General features: G+C 43.3%; 2 protein-coding genes across 2 annotated transcripts in view; one reads left to right on the top strand and one right to left on the bottom strand.

The window, feature by feature from the left end:
* The window catches only part of LOC124121820 (sulfoquinovosidase-like), a 30,827-nt gene extending 21,255 nt beyond the window's left edge, over nucleotides 1-9,572 (bottom strand). Inside the window, exons 1-2 of the mRNA XM_048396968.1 lie at nucleotides 9,554-9,572; nucleotides 2,851-2,934 (exon numbers count right to left, since the gene is read on the bottom strand). The gene's annotated coding sequence lies outside the window, so the exon portion shown is untranslated. The remainder of the gene's footprint in view (nucleotides 1-2,850; nucleotides 2,935-9,553) is intronic.
* LOC124121880 (beta-1,2-xylosyltransferase RCN11-like) overlaps nucleotides 1-17,374 on the top strand; it is a 138,880-nt gene that overhangs the window by 6,457 nt on the left and 115,049 nt on the right. The window lies entirely within an intron of this gene.

Below are 17,374 nucleotides of genomic sequence, written 5' to 3'. Positions count from 1 at the left end.
GGGTGTCACCAGTGGGTCAGGATGCGCTAACCCTTTCGCTAACACCTGGTATCATCACTATTTGATAGTGAGTCATTAACATATGCTCTTGATATCGCCGAAATCGTACTTTCGACTCAGCGTTTAGCGGATATATAGTGGGGCTATGGAAAGGATGTTGCCGGGTATGACGCGGCCGGGGATCGAACCACAAAAAAAACACAAAAAAAACTGCTGCCCTCTTCACATCAACACATTTTTTAGACTTTCCAAATATATTCATCAGTAATCCATGGACAATAAAATACAGACTGAGTAAAGTACGGTTATAACGAACTCAAAGGGACTACTCATTTTAGTTCGTTATAACCGTAATTCGTTATAAGCATATATACAGCATAACTACAGCATATAGTCGGGACAAAAAAGTTAGTTCGTTATATCCGTTAGTTCGTTATAAGCGTGTTCGTTATAACCGTAGTTTACTGTATAAAGACCTGAGTTTGAAATGTCTGACCTTGTTTTCTCCCGTCTTACCGAGTTTCATTACAACATGGATCCAGTATGTGATAACAGCAGGTCACCGAGGTCAGGAAGCTCAACAGATAGCACGAGGTCACGCCTACAGTAGTCACTTGCGCAAACACGAGTGTCAATGTAAGGAACGTTTTACATGTACAATTGTATATCGGTTACCAGCTGGGTGCGGTTTGTATATGTTTCTTGTAACGTTAAAGTATTGACCTACATTGACAAACCTATGCCATGAGGACGCCATATGCGTGCATGTCTATGCCTTAACACCAGACTGAAAAGGAGATACCAGACGCAAAAGCAGTTACAATGACACTTTGAGAAATCGCCACGCGTTAAAGACTTTAGGAACAGAAGTGTGTTTGCGTAGGTGCGACCTTAATGTATTTAAGTCATAACTATTTTATCAACTATGGAATACTGTAAGGGACATTCTCGCGATCTCGCATTAGGCTAAAATCTCGCGTTCTCGCGATCTCGCATTCTCGTATTTTTGGCATATTTAGCACGTTTCAAAAGGTCGAGATCGCGAGAATGCGAGATCGCGAGAATGTCCCTTACAGTATTCCATAATCAACGGACCAGAACTGAAACACATTGTACACGTCCAAGAGTTTTAATTCAAATAATGAAAGACGCTCTATTCCACGTCATGCGAACGACGTTAGAGTGTACAATATAATATGGTATTATTTATCCAATTGGTGCCATATATACATGTGTCTAGTACGATATAAAACACTAGGAATGGTATACTATATATATCTATAACAGGGATATACTATATACATGTATCACGTCTTGAATGACATTAAGAGTGAGTGAGTGAGTGAGGTTTGACGCCGCTTTTAGTAATATTCCAGCAATATCACGGCTGGCGACACCAGAAATGCGCTTCACACATTGTACCCAGGAGGGAATCGAACCCGGGCCTTTAGGTGTGACGAGCGAACGCTTTAACCACCAGGCTACCCCGCGATATAATTATACTGAAAACACGTCACAGGGTCGGGCATTTGGAAGACGGAATGTCGTTAAAATATAATAAACTAAGTAATGTATTTGCTGTAACACAATCTCATTAAAACCATATCTTAGTTCTCGCTATCGCTAAACAAAGCTTTGTTTAAGGTGCCATTACTCCAAACGGCGATCGCTCTGCGCTCCTTCTGCGTCCTAAAATTTGACTAGAGCGCAGTGGGGTCGCCATACTCAAGAAAACTCTCTTTTGGTGTAATCGCTCCTACGACCGTTCCGCCTTCCTTCTGCGACTAAATATGTTACTTTTATCAATGTCACTGCGTTCCCTGAACGACCTAGGCGTTCACTGTGCGATATCTCTGCGCTCCCTCTGCGTCTCCTCTGCGTCCCCTCTGCGTCTCCTCTGCGTCCCCTCCGCCTCCGTTCTGCCTCCCTTGAGCGACTTACATCGACGGCGATCTCACTGCGACTGTTTTAAGCATGTTCAAAACTTTTCAGACACAGTGGCGCTCTTGGCGATGGCTGAACGTTCCCTCTGCCTCCCTTGTGCGCTCTACGCGACCGTTCTGCGACCCCTCTGCCTTCAACGCCGACCTGGCAAAACTTAAGAACGCAGAACGGTCGCAGAAAGGTCGCCGTCCGGTGTAATGGGGGTATTAGCGGCAGCGAGAATTTAGATCTGATTTTAATGAGATTAGCTGTAAACACGAATTGAAATGAGAAACGTTTTGAACCATGTCTGCCATCATACTAGGCTGACAACTGAATATACACATCATACATATGATATTAATTATATAAGTAAAGAAGGCAAAATGCATATCACCATTAACTGGCTATGCATACTTTCGCGTTATAATGACATGATGTCACACACGCCGCGAGGCCAGTCATCCAAAAGATCGTGTTTTGGGTATAATATGATATTTTAATATTAAATATATCTATAATTATGATATTATGCCTGTCACGTACTAGTCAAGACTGATGCCGATTTATAGAGCTAGCACACTGAGACACCATGCCGAGTGAGTGAGTGAGTGAGTGAGTGGGTGAGTGAGTGAGTGGGTGAGTGAGTGGGTGAGTGAGTGAGTGAGTGAGTGAGTGAGTGAGTGGGTGAGCCCATATTCCATCCACATCACGGCAGGAAACACATTGTACCCATGCAAGAAGTCGAACCACAACATTAACTATCGCACCTGTACAATAGCATATACTACATACCTCTACAATATGACTTACCGAGCATACATGTACAATGCTAATCTACACACAGTACAGACATCTATACAATACGAATGTTTATTGGATGACATAATATTCTGCCAAGACAAGAACGGTTTTAGAAACACTCACCTGCGGCGGTAACACGAACGTGTTCAGTATCACAAGCAGTAAGGGGAGTATCGTCCTCGGCTGATGACGGATGTGGGGATGAATCTAAAGTAAATGGTAATGATATTTCTTATCAATTAGGTCAGAGGTCATTGGTCAAATACTGTCGCACTAAGTGTTAACAAGCGATAATCAGATCACAGAAGCTATAGGTCTTTTGTCATTAAAAGGTCGTCGGTACGGTACAGTTATCTTGGAAGTAGAACAGTGGACGCTGTGATATAAATGAACTTCAGCTCAAGGTGGCCAGGAATAAGATTGTATAAGTTACGGATAGCTGAAACGTTGCTGATGCAGCGTTAAGCAATAATCACTCTCACTTAATTACTCACTCAGTAACTAACCCAGTTACTCGTCCAGTGAAGATCCGGGGTAGAAAAGGTCTTTAGCAACCTATGCTTACCGTAAAAGGTGACTATGCTTTTGGTAAGGGGCAACTAACGGGATCGGGTGGTCAGGCTCGCTGACTTGGTTGATGCATGTCAATGTATCCCAATTGCGTAGATCGATGCTCATGATGTCAATCATTGGATTGTCTAGTCCAGATACGAATATTCACAGACCGCCGTCATGTAGCTGGAATATTGCTGAGTGAGACGTTAAACAACAAACAAACAAACACTTAATTACTCACTGACCCAATCAAACACCCGCGACAACGGACACGAAGGCTTGCACTATGCAGGATGTTTTTGGCCCTGTAGGCCTTACTATGTTCAATATAGATACTGTTTACAATGTCTATGGATGTCCTTACATGTGTGTAATTCTATTCTATACAATGCAGCACCTTAAACAACATGCATCCACGTCCTGGGAAATTACCAACATGAGTAGGGGCGGTCGGATAGCCTAGTGGTTAAAGCGTTCGCTCGTCACACCGGAGACCCGGGTTCGATTCCCGACATTGGCAGAATGTGTGAAGCCCATTTCTGGTGTCCTCAGCCTTGATATTGCTGGAATATGGCTAAAAGCGGCGTAAAACCATACTCACTCATTCATAAATATGGATTACTATGGATTACTATGGTGTATACACCAGAAATCTATGATTGTGGGTTCGAATCCCGGTTCGCCCCGATTATGTTTCTAGGTTTGTCAGCATCATACCCGTGCTCGTTGGTTTCACAGAAGTGGTAAACGTCTGAGACCTGCATCACTTCGGGCTTTCCTGCAACATTAAGCTGACACACCGCGATATAACTGGAATACTGTTAAAAGCGGCGTTAAACCCAACTCACTCACTCACTACTGTGGTGTATAAATAACGTTTACAATGTTGAGGCGTAGAGGAATGTCAGATGTGAGAGAAGTGAAAATACATGTTGTTTTAATGAGATACTGATATGTAAACTGGGGGGAAAGAGAAACTATACCGAGTTTGTTTTTTATGTAATTGAAAAGAGAAAGAACACTGTTTAATTTGATAATGTCCATTTAAGCACGACACAGTTTGTAACATGTTATCTGTGGCTGGGTAAGTGTGTGTAAACATAAATGGGTTCAATAAAGTCTTGGGTACGAAATAAATTTGCAACCACATGACCCCTACCATTTGAAATGTTGTAGTCATGTCGAAAAAGCAAATTTGTTGATTTTCAAAACTAAACGTATAAGATACCCATCCGCAATTGTGTAATATGCAATTTTTTTAATTTTTCAAAGTTTTAAATCAAAATGTATTTAAAAAATGAAACCATGTCGAAATATTCTTTGAGGGCTGACTAAGCGCCAGTGCAGTTTATTTTTGGAATATGATACGGCTAACTTAAGATATTTGCAATTGAAAGTCAAACATATAATAAATTCAACTTATAGGTATTGTTTCTCAAGCTCCACAGTCGGGTAGCCTGGTGGTTAAAGCGTTCGCTCGTCACGCCGAAGACCCGGGTTCGATTCCCGACATGGGTACAATGTGTGAAGCCCATTTCTGGTGTCCCCCGCCGTGATATAGCTGGAATATTGCTAAAATCGGCGTAAAACCATATTCACTCACTCACTCACTCACTCACTCCACAGTCCATGTCTCCCAGTACAGCAAATGTGTCGTATCGTATTGTATATCTTATCGCGACCTTACTATCAAGGTACACATCGTATCATGACAAATCGTATACATGTTACATCCCTATTATGGAACAGTATAAACAGACGGATGTATAGCTAGGGATATCATCTCCATGCACTAACCTATGGAGGTCCATAACCTTGGATGGGGTAGCCTTGTGGTTAAAGCGTTCGCTTGTCACGCCGAACACCCGGGTGACCCACTTAGCTATAGAGGTCCATAACCTTGGATGGGGTAGCCTTGTGTTTGAAGCGTTCGCTTGCCACGCTGAAGAACCGGGTGACCCACTAAGCTGTGGAGGTCCATAACCTTGGATGGGATAGCTTAGTGGTTTAAGCGTTCGCTTGTCACGCCGAAAACCCGGTTGGCCCACTAAGCTATGGAGGTCCATAACCTTGGATGGGATAGCCTATATATAGTGGTTAAAGCGTTCGTTGTCACGCCGAACACCCGGGTTGCCCACTAAGCTATGGAGGTCCATAACCTTGGATGGGATAGCCTATATATAGTGGTTAAATCGTTCGCTTGTCACGCCGAACACCCGGGTTGCCTAATAAGCTATGGAGGTCCATAACCTTGGATGGGATAGCCTATATATAGTGGTTAAATCGTTCGCTTGTCACGCCGAACACCCGGGTTGCCCACTAAGCTATGGAGGTCCATAACCTTGGATGGGATAGCCTATATATAGTGGTTAAATCGTTCGCTTGTCACGCCGAACACCCGGGTTGCCCACTAAGCTATGGAGGTCCATAACCTTGGATGGGATAGCCTATATATAGTGGTTAAAGCGTTCGCTTGTCACGCCGAACACCCGGGTTGCCCACTAAGCTATGGAGGTCCATAACCTTGGATGGGATAGCCTATATATAGTGGTTAAAGCGTTCGCTTGTCACGCCGAACACCCGTGTTGCCCACTAAGCTATGGAGGTCCATAACCTTGGATGGGATAGCCTATATATAGTGGTTAAATCGTTCGCTTGTCACGCCGAACACCCGGGTTGCCCACTAAGCTATGGAGGTCCATAACCTTGGATGGGATAGCCTATATATAGTGGTTAAATCGTTCGCTTGTCACGCCGAACACCCGGGTTGCCCACTAAGCTATGGAGGTCCATAACCTTGGATGGGATAGCCTATATATAGTGGTTAAATCGTTCGCTTGTCACGCCGAACACCCGTGTTGCCCACTAAGCTATGGAGGTCCATAACCTTGGATGGGATAGCCTATATATAGTGGTTAAATCGTTCGCTTGTCACGCCGAACACCCGGGTTGCCCACTAAGCTATGGAGGTCCATAACCTTGGATGGGATAGCCTATATATAGTGGTTAAATCGTTCGCTTGTCACGCCGAACACCCGGGTTGCCTACTAAGCTATGGAGGTCCATAACCTTGGATGGGATAGCCTATATATAGTGGTTAAAGCGTTCGCTTGTCACCCCGAACACCCGGGTTGCCCACTAAGCTATGGAGGTCCATAACCTTGGATGGGATAGCCTATATATAGTGGTTAAATCGTTCGCTTGTCACGCCGAACACCCGGGTTGCCTACTAAGCTATGGAGGTCCATAACCTTGGATGGGATAGCCTATATATAGTGGTTAAATCGTTCGCTTGTCACGCCGAACACCCGTGTTGCCCACTAAGCTATGGAGGTCCATAACCTTGGATGGGATAGCCTATATATAGTGGTTAAATCGTTCGCTTGTCACGCCGAACACCCGGGTTGCCTAATAAGCTATGGAGGTCCATAACCTTGGATGGGATAGCCTATATATAGTGGTTAAATCGTTCGCTTGTCACGCCGAACACCCGGGTTGCCCACTAAGCTATGGAGGTCCATAACCTTGGATGGGATAGCCTATATATAGTGGTTAAATCGTTCGCTTGTCACGCCGAACACCCGTGTTGCCCACTAAGCTATGGAGGTCCATAACCTTGGATGGGATAGCCTATATATAGTGGTTAAATCGTTCGCTTGTCACGCCGAACACCCGGGTTGCCCACTAAGCTATGGAGGTCCATAACCTTGGATGGGATAGCCTATATATAGTGGTTAAATCGTTCGCTTGTCACGCCGAACACCCGTGTTGCCCACTAAGCTATGGAGGTCCATAACCTTGGATGGGATAGCCTATATATAGTGGTTAAATCGTTCGCTTGTCACGCCGAACACCCGGGTTGCCCACTAAGCTATGGAGGTCCATAACCTTGGATGGGATAGCCTATATATAGTGGTTAAATCGTTCGCTTGTCACGCCGAACACCCGGGTTGCCTACTAAGCTATGGAGGTCCATAACCTTGGATGGGATAGCCTATATATAGTGGTTAAAGCGTTCGCTTGTCACCCCGAACACCCGGGTTGCCCACTAAGCTATGGAGGTCCATAACCTTGGATGGGATAGCCTATATATAGTGGTTAAATCGTTCGCTTGTCACGCCGAACACCCGGGTTGCCTACTAAGCTATGGAGGTCCATAACCTTGGATGGGATAGCCTATATATAGTGGTTAAATCGTTCGCTTGTCACGCCGAACACCCGTGTTGCCCACTAAGCTATGGAGGTCCATAACCTTGGATGGGATAGCCTATATATAGTGGTTAAATCGTTCGCTTGTCACGCCGAACACCCGGGTTGCCTAATAAGCTATGGAGGTCCATAACCTTGGATGGGATAGCCTATATATAGTGGTTAAAGCGTTCGCTTGTCACGCCGAACACCCGGGTGACCCACTAAGCTATGAAGGTCCATAACCTTGGATTGTGTAGCCTATAAATAGTGGTTAAAGCGTTCGCTTCAGCCGAAGACCCGGGTGGCCCATTAACCTATAGAGGTCCATAACCTTGGATGGGGTAGCCTTGTGGTTAAAGCGTTCTCTTGTCACGCCGAACACCCGGGTGGCCCACTAAGCTATGGAGGTCCATAACCTTGGATTGGGTAGCCTATATATAGTAGTTAAATCGTTCGCTTGTCACGCCGAAGACCCGGGTGGCCCACTAAGCTATGGAGGTCCATAACCTTGGATTGGATAGCCTATATATAGTGGTTAAATCGTTCGCTTGTCACGCCGAACACCCGGGTTGCCCACTAAGCTATGGAGGTCCGGGTTCGATAGCCGACATGGATATGCCAATTCTGATGTCCCCCTTCGTGATATTGCAGGAATATTTCTAAAAGCGGCGTAAAACAATACTCACTCACTTTCACTTTTTTGCCAGTTTTAAGGTCAGTGACACGATGTAACTACTCGTTAGGATACCGCAAACAACTTCTATCAGATCATCAAGTATTATTTATTTATGGTTAGGGATGCAGAAATTCTGCCCTTTCCGTGTGGAACCTTTTTTATACATTTTATATTTGATCACTACTTTGTCGACTTCAGAACATATCTAATGGCCCGCTAACGTCATTGTCTTTGAAGGAAACTCGCATGCTTACATTCTCATGGGTTGAATCCCCGATTCTTAATGTCGCAAGTCATTTAACAGTCACAGCGAAATTCAGGCATCAGAAGCTCCACCAACCAGTGTTCCCTGTGTCAGAAGTACCACCCGCTCGTGCCGACTGTGTCAGAAGTACCACCCATGTTACCTGTGTCAGAAGTATCACCCATGTTCCCTGTGTCAGAAGTACCAGCCATGTTCCCTGTGTCAGAAGTACCACCCATGTCCTCTGTGTCAGAAGTACCAGCCGAGCCCCCTGTGTCAAAAGTACCACCCATGTCCCCTGTGTCAGAAGTACCACCCATGTCCCCTGTGTCATAAGTACCACCCGTGTCCCCTGTGTCAGAAGTACCACCCATCCTGTCTCCTGTGTCAGAAGTACCACCCATGTCCCCTGTGTCAGAAGTACCACCCATGTCCTCTGTGTCAGAAGTACCACCCATGTCCCCTATGTCAGAAGTACCACCCATGTCCCCTGTGTCATAAGTACCACCCGTGTCCCCTGTGTCAGAAGTACCACCCATGTCCCCTGTGTCAGAAGTACCACCCATGTCCCCTGTGTCAGAAGTAACACCCATGTCCCCTATGTCAGAAGTACCACCCATGTCCCCTGTGTCAGAAGTAACACCCATGTCCCCTATGTCAGAAGTACCACCCATGTCCTCTGTGTCAGAAGTACCCCCCATCCTGTCTCCTCTGTCAGAAATACCACCCATGTCCCCTGTGTCAGAAGTAACACCCATGTCCCCTGTGTCAGAAGTAACACCCATGTCCCCTGTGTCAGAAGTACCACCCATGTCCCCTGTGTCAGAAGTACCACCCGTGTCCCCTGTGTCAGAAGTACCACCCATTCATGTCCTCTGTGTCAGAAGTACCACCCATGTCCCCTGTGTCAGAAGTACCACCCATGTCCCCTATGTCAGAAGTACCACCCATGTCCCCTGTGACAGAAGTACCACCCATGCCCCCTGTGTCAGAAGCACCATCCATCCATGTCCTCTGTGTCAGAAGTACCACCCATGCCCCCTGTGTCAGAAGCACCATCCATCCATGTCCTCTGTGTGATATTCTACTCACTTATTGCCTAGGTTATCTCCTGATTTCCAACTTCATCATCTCTTGAGTGACGGACTTAACCAACTTACCACCTTCACTAGAACAATGCAGCACTACACACACCGCTCAGCAAACCCACATTTGGAATATACTTACCAGGCCTACAGCATAAGCTTAAAACTAAATATCACCTCGCTCCCTTTAGACAACCTTGGAGACCCAAGCAGGGTGGAAACCTCAATATAACGCCAAACAACGGTAAGCCTGTAAACACCCTTGTACATGTACCAATAAAGACTGCGACGTCTGTACTGAAAACTGATGCTGACGAAAGTGGTACCAATGGTATATATATATATATACACAGTAAACTACGTTTATAACGATAACGAACTGTTGTTTTTTGTCTTTTTTTATGACGGTAGTTTACTGTTTATGCGGTTTAACGAACTAAACTTAGTGGTCCCTGTGAGTTTACCACACACACACACACACACACACACACACACACACACACACACACACACACACACATGGTCGTATAACGAGGTTACTGTGCATACATATAAGCAATGGCGTCATGATCTTTGCCTACCTGTGAGTTGGCAAATATTGAGTTTGATGACACATATCTGACGATTTTGACTCTCTCGCGACAAGTAGGTCACGGTTGTTTGAGACACCTGTATCGGTCATTCAGCATATCGCATGTACATATCCAGAGCTTCAGACTATTGTGGGATCCTCCAACACGAGGATGTCTGCAAAGGCGACCTCGTTGGTTGTTTATTATAGGTTATTAGTATATTAGTAACGCTCGTGCCACATGCTCCGAGTTCAATTTCTGCGGCACGTCACGCTATAGTCGTGCGTCAAACCACACCGTAGATAAACGAGAGAGAAAGAGAGGGGGGGAGGGGGGGGGGGGGGGGGGGAGGGGGGGGGGAGGGGGGGGGAGGGGGGGGGGCACTACTAATATACTCATTACCTATACAAAGCAACCACACTGTAGATAAACAAGAGAGAGAGAAAGAAAGGCTACCCACCTTCCTTCCCGTTATATGTGTCAGGACAAATTCCATTGCATTATGGATCAACCACGCCTCACGAAATCCACGGTCTTAACGTTATACTTGTCATCAATTAGGATACAGGTACAGATACATTTTCCTTATCAGTGGACTTTACTACATTTTATGAAATTGATCTCTTTTTCGACGCTGCTAAATATGAACATAAAATGAAAGACAGCAAATGGGACTTCTCCCAGGAAGCGCTGCCTAGTCAACTCCAACCCCTCTCTGTCAAAAGTGTCAAAAGGAACAGAAAATTCAATGATACAAATGATTTCAATACGGAACAGATCAGGTTTGTTTGCCTGGATACGTCTGAGGCTGTATACGGGCCTATTCAACCATGACACTCTCTACATATTCCGGGTCGTACCATGGATTGACATCTGTGTCAAAACCACAAGCATGGCGAAGACGGTAATAAAAGAATCCACGTCATCATGTCGCTTAAGATACTGTGTTTGTGCCAAAGCGGGGCATCCACTGACAACGTGTTGGACAGTCTCATTAAATTCATTGCATAATCTACGTTTCATATTTACATTTTGATGCAAAATCACACAGTGAGGGTTTTGAGTAGGAAGTGACTGGTCCTGAGCAGCAAACAGAAAGCCTTCTGTTTCACTTTTCAACGCAGGCGACCTCATCCAAGCGAAGGACTCCGCAGGGTTGCACGTCCTTCTCAACACACTGCACATAAACTCGATGCAGTGGTGGTTCAAATTGCCCATTCGAAAGGTCGTGCAGATAGCCTGTGCGAAAGTGCACATTACAATTCTATCATGAGGACCTCTACCTCAATAACTCCCATTAAAACCTGTAAATATAAGCGGTTGAGGGAAGAGCGACAGAATCCTTCGTGTAAGGGTGTCAATACCATGAATTTCTTGTTTCGTCCAATCAACAACACCAAAAGAAAACGAAGGGACGGGGACACCATAAGTATTGTTGGCTATGAACTCCAGATTTTCTTAAGTACGTACAGGCCTGACCTTGCACGAGATGGTCAATAGCTCCTCCACCAAGTAACTGATCGATTCTCTCTCTTCTACCTTGCCTTGCCTATTTGTACCGATTAATGACAAAACTAAAAATCAGTCAAGTGTTTCTACAGAGTGATACGCTGCCATGATTTCCAAATGGTGCATTTCGAGTCACTGGTCTATGACGTCGAATGTCATGCGTTCATGAGCGTCGGTTCACAAACATATCAATATATATCTCTTGAATATGAATAATGTTTCATATATCAACATACATTCATGGTATTCGCTTGTCTTTTGTCGGTGAGTATATATTTTCAAAGTTGTAAAAATACACTTATGGGGCAAAAAAAAGGCATACCAAGTTTGTTTTATGTAACTGAAAATTGAACACCAGAAACGGGTTTCACACATTGTACCCCTGTGAGGAATCGAACCCGGATCTTCGGCGTGACGAGCGAACGCTTTAACCACTAGGCTACCCCACCGCCCCCAATGCCACGAGAGAAATAATCAATGTTTTTGAAGTGTTGGGACAATAATAGAAATATGAGGACGACGAATAACGCATATACCACCAACTACGTCATTCTTGGTGAATTAAAACTGTATTTATGGATTATTATGAATGCGTCATTTATATGTTCTGACACTCGTTTATATCAATACTTACAATCGTGAGGCTTCCATTAGATACCCCAATTTAGACATTCCAGCGTCGTTGACTTTTCGGAAATGAGATTTCATAAAACGTAATAAGATCCACTTTTAAGGGAAAGACATTTGAACCTGAATCCTACTTGATGATAAGTATGACAAAATAGCCATTCCCTCGGCTGTGATGCTGGGACCCTGTTAAAACTAATATGTACTTGACCGCGAGAGTCTGGGCGTGTTCGTTCCATGATGCAATGGAATTTGATTTGTCCTTATGGTCAAATTTCTCTCACAACTGCCAACTCACAGTGAAGGCTGTGATAGCGTGCTACCCCGTCGTTTGTTTTGCCTTTTTTTCGGGCCATGTATGTATTTATTGTTTTATTGTGTCTCATGAGCCTTGTGGCTGAGCGCCACGTTTAGATTATATGTCCATTTTTATTGTATACACAGCTTATGTACCGCGTTTCACATAATATCTCTCTCCCTCTCTCTCTCTCTCTCTCTCTCTCTCTCTCTCTCTCTCTCTCTCTCTCTCTCTCTCACACACACACAACACATATAATAGGGAGGAGGGAGGAAGGTGGGTAGCCTTTCTGTTGGGTTCGATTCCCGAGACATGTGTACAATGTGTGAAGTCCATATCTCGTGTCCCCCGCCGTGATATTCCGGAAATATTGCTAAAAGCCGTGTAAAACCATACACACTCTCTACACAGAATAGATGCTGTGTTGTTCATCATTTATGTGGTTTGATGCAAGACTATAGTGTGTCATGTCGCGTGAGCAGAACTTTAAATCCGTCCCGCCCCTACACGAAACCCTTGTACAGATCACCTGGACTAGGTATAGCAGAGTAAAATGGTTCACGATGCCCGCGTCATACTAGGGGAGACAACTCTTCTCACCATGTTCGGAGATTTTAACATTTCATTTGAGTGCAGGATTAAATTTCTTTCTAGGGTCTATAAGTTGTGGCACATTATATCAAATGAATTTCCTCTACGTTTTTGTAAAGCGTTCAAATGACGGGCAAAGCATATATATAACTTATTATAACTAAACTCTACTCCCCCGATTTGCATGTTCTGTAAGTATTTACATGTAGTCAAACCGCAGTGTCATGGCAGAAGTACAACTGTACGGCCTAAGGCAACAAACAAACAGTTATTTTTTATGCGAATCTTGTGAGTGGTAGACGCTACCGGCACGGCAATACACGCGTTCCCATTTTTTGAACACCTGGTGTCATCACCGATTTTAAGTGATCCATTCATGTAAGTTTCACCGCTATTTCGCCTTATGCGTGTCGGAAAAACACCAGGTAAATTATTCAGTGAAAATACTGTTATATACTAGCGGCAGAAAGTTCCTATCCATCACCGACTATCATAGGAAAGCATAAATAAACGCAAACATAGAATGGTTTTGCAATAGAACAATATATTGACGTACATGAAACACGAATTCATCATGATAGTGTCAACACATCTCCTCTGTAACCGTCATCTCAGGCTGAAAGAGGCGTGGGGTCAACATTCGTCATCACTCGCCCCTTTCCGTAACCTGCAAGAAGACTCGTCCCCATATCGATGAATGTTATGTGCGTAAATACGACAAACCAATCAGAATGCGTGTATGATTTCAAGTTCTTCGTCAAAGAATCCCTCAGAAATAGTTTTTGATTTTACACATGTCTTGCATTTAAAAATATCCCCAAGACGCAGTTAAATGTGTTCAATCATACTGTATAATTCCGCATGTCCAGATGTGCTTTAAATTGCATCTGCAGTATATATAATATATGGGGAAATATATGTGAACCTTTACGCAACGAGTTGACAATTGTTTTAGGTATGCCCGTTTGCGCTAAGACGGAACCCGGTCGCAAAAATTGCCATGAGAGGGGCACGAGTCGCTATTCGGCTTGTCCCGGAATAACACGAGTTTGTCACGAATGATGGGGTCAATTGTCAGTTCACAAGAAAGAATCGGGTTTGATTACCAGTAGCAGTGTCATTGACGATTTCTCACAGTCCTTCCAATAATCGGACGAGAGCCGACTGTCTGGGATGCTGCGAGCTGTCAAAGATGCAGTCTGAAATCGATTTCGCAGGTTAAGGAGACATATGGTCATACTCTCATCGTGACGTACTCGTGCACGTCGTGAACATGGCCGGTCCCTGTTGCCCGTCTGTTAGTGCCGACCCCACATTGACTGCATGGTATTACAATGAACACCAATACACCTAGCAACAACGTTTTGTGCATCTTCTATGTCAGGCATTCTGATTGCACACAGCACCTCATTTTCAGTGGCATAACGTGTACGAGGTTTGGCCGTAGACGAAGTTGCTTTTCGCAGTTAAAATACTTTATATCACCGTTAGGATATTTACTTTCCAGTGAAATGATTCAATAGTCATCAATGTTCCAAACAAGGGCGTTACTTTGACTTTACTTCTCATACTGGGGTGGTTCCACATCTTGAGTAAGGTAGAAAAATAGCAATCTTAGAATACTAGTTCTCGAGGCCTTTTTAACCTGGCTCCTTTCTAATCTACGGGCCAAGTGCGGATTGGATATCTATTTGGAAATACAGTAAACTATGGTTATAACGAACTCAACGGGACTACTAATTTTAGTTCGTTATAACCGTAGTTCGTTATAAGTACATATACAGCATGACTACAGCAAGTAGTCGGGACCAAAAAGTAAGTTCGTTATATCCGTCAGTTCGTTATAAGCGTGTTCGTTATAACCGTAGATTACTGTACCGAATTCTTACCAGCTTCCAAAGTATTCTGGATTTTAGCACGGAGGCAGGCCTCTTTCAAGACAATCAACAATATTCTGAACATTCGTGAGTGCAATAACATTACTTTTTAGGCCAGGTTACTTATTGTTGTTGGCACTGATTTGAACCATTGCATTGCATGTTTTTTTTATTGATAACCTGTATTTTTAAATATAGTATTGATTATTCTTTGGTTTAGGTTGTCATTTACTGAATGCACAAATCAATTCTGTTCTGGTCGATTTCAAGGTTAACCTCTGTGTTTCAAATTGAAAATGAATATTAGGTATTAAACCTTGGCAAAATAACTTCCAGGTTCCAGATTAATGGGTTTTTTCTGTTAACTTTCTGTCAAAAATACATCTGGAGCTTAATACTTCACAAGCTGTGCAAGATAATGTCCTATTTCTATCACCATGACAACAACATGTGCGTCATGTAGCAGCTGCACCTATCACAGGCTATGTGCAGCAATATGAAAAAAAACCAGTTTTGCTATTTTATTTGAATAAGAGCTTTATATGAAGTTTGTTAAGAAATCTTGTAAGCCGATGTGTGGGTTTTGTACTGAATGGTCTGGTCTAGGAGTATCTGGAATACTCCGCCCTTTTCCTGATATCGACAATAAAGGACATCACGTGGATGTGTTTGACACACAAAACCCAAATCGTACAGTAGATGATTACCAGTCTCGTGAAGCATCGAGAAAATTACATAAAGCGGGGATCGCCCTCACAAATGAGGATGAGATTAAACACTTTTCAGAGAAGTACACTGAATTACAGTTGTACAGATTTATGTGGACCATCTTTTTGTTTGTTTGTTTGTTGTTTCAGTATCCCAGCTTTACGACGGCGGTCTGTAAATAATCAAGTCTGGGCTAGAAAAACCAGTGATTAAAATCATGAGCATCGATCTACGCAAATTGGATACGATGACATGCATTAACCAAGTCAGCGAGCCTGACCACCCGATCCCGTTAGTCGCCTCTTACGACATGGATGGGTTGCCAAAGACCAAATCTCAGCCGGATCTTCTCGGGTCAGAGGATGCGGGTAGGGAGATCGAGATGGACTAACAGAATAACTCGAACACTATTTACGGTCAGAAACATTCCATCCCGCTCGATATGGCTGTGATTGATATAATAGTTAATGAAACAACATCTGAGTAATGCATATGATATTGATATTGAAAATACATGTTTTGCGTATGCAAGCTCTATGTGACGTATCTGAAGTAAATAAATAAATAAATAATAAAAAATAAAAAAAATAAAAAAAATAAAAAAATAAAATAAAAAAATAAAATAAAATAAAATAAAATAAAAATAAAAAATAAAAATAAAATACACTACTGTATTTAATTATTAATCATAAACTTTATTAATTATAAAAACAACAATACGAACTCAGTGATATCGTTCAGCGGAATAATTCAGCATATAACCCACCCTCTCTATTTTTCAGCCAATCAGGAAACGGTAGTCCACTGGTGGGCATGGCCTATTGAAATATAAACGCAAATGAAATTACACGGAGGGAGCATAATAATGAGGTTTGTCTCAAACTTCGACACAGACGCTTAACAGTTTGATGACCATTAAGGCAAAACATACTGTGTTTGAAGTGTCTTGTATCATGCAGCGTAGGTTCAAATAAATAACAACATTTGCGAACATGCGAAAAGTGTATGTTTATAGTGTTCCCAGTGTGATATAATCACTTTCTAAATTTCAGATATATGCTGTTTGACATTAGTGTTTGCCTCAAGAATATGACGATGTTTTGGACGCGATACACAGTAAGCTACGGTTATAACGAACTCAAAGGGACCACTATTTTTAGTTCGTAGTGGTTCTTTATAAGCATATATACAACATATATACAGCTTATATACAACAAATGGCCGGGACTAAAAAATAAGTTCGTTATATCGGTCAGTTCGTTATAAGCGTGTTCGTTATAACCGTAGTTTACTGTATATACAACCATTTCCGTAATCATAAGAACTTCGGCAAACAGCATAGGTAATTTTGCGTTTCCGACTGTATCATAAGTATGAGTTTATGAATCACTAACAACTGGCAGTGATATAAGGTGTCCGCGAAAACGTCAGCGTATCCTGCCCAAACGGTGGCACCCGTCACAAACACATGCAAATGCAAGTCAAATGTTCACATGAAAACACACGGGAACATATGGCACATGTAAAGAAGGGGAATTGCATTAAAAGGGCCTTGAATGATAAAAAACATTCGAGCAAAAGTCGTATGAAACCTTGGAAGAAGGAGCATGCTCCTTCACAGGCTGAAGTGTCTGGAATATTGCACAGGAGAAAGTTGAAGTCATCCATCTTGTCATACAGTCTTGCGCTAGTCTTTTGTCACTCTGAATCTGTA

Source organism: Haliotis rufescens, unplaced genomic scaffold (assembly GCF_023055435.1).
Source record: "Haliotis rufescens isolate VD_foot unplaced genomic scaffold, xgHalRufe1.0.p SCAF_16, whole genome shotgun sequence".
Classification (NCBI taxonomy): Eukaryota; Metazoa; Mollusca; class Gastropoda; order Lepetellida; family Haliotidae; genus Haliotis; species Haliotis rufescens.
The sequence above is the reverse complement of the archived record's forward strand: the minus strand, read 5'-3'. Positions and strand labels throughout refer to the sequence as shown.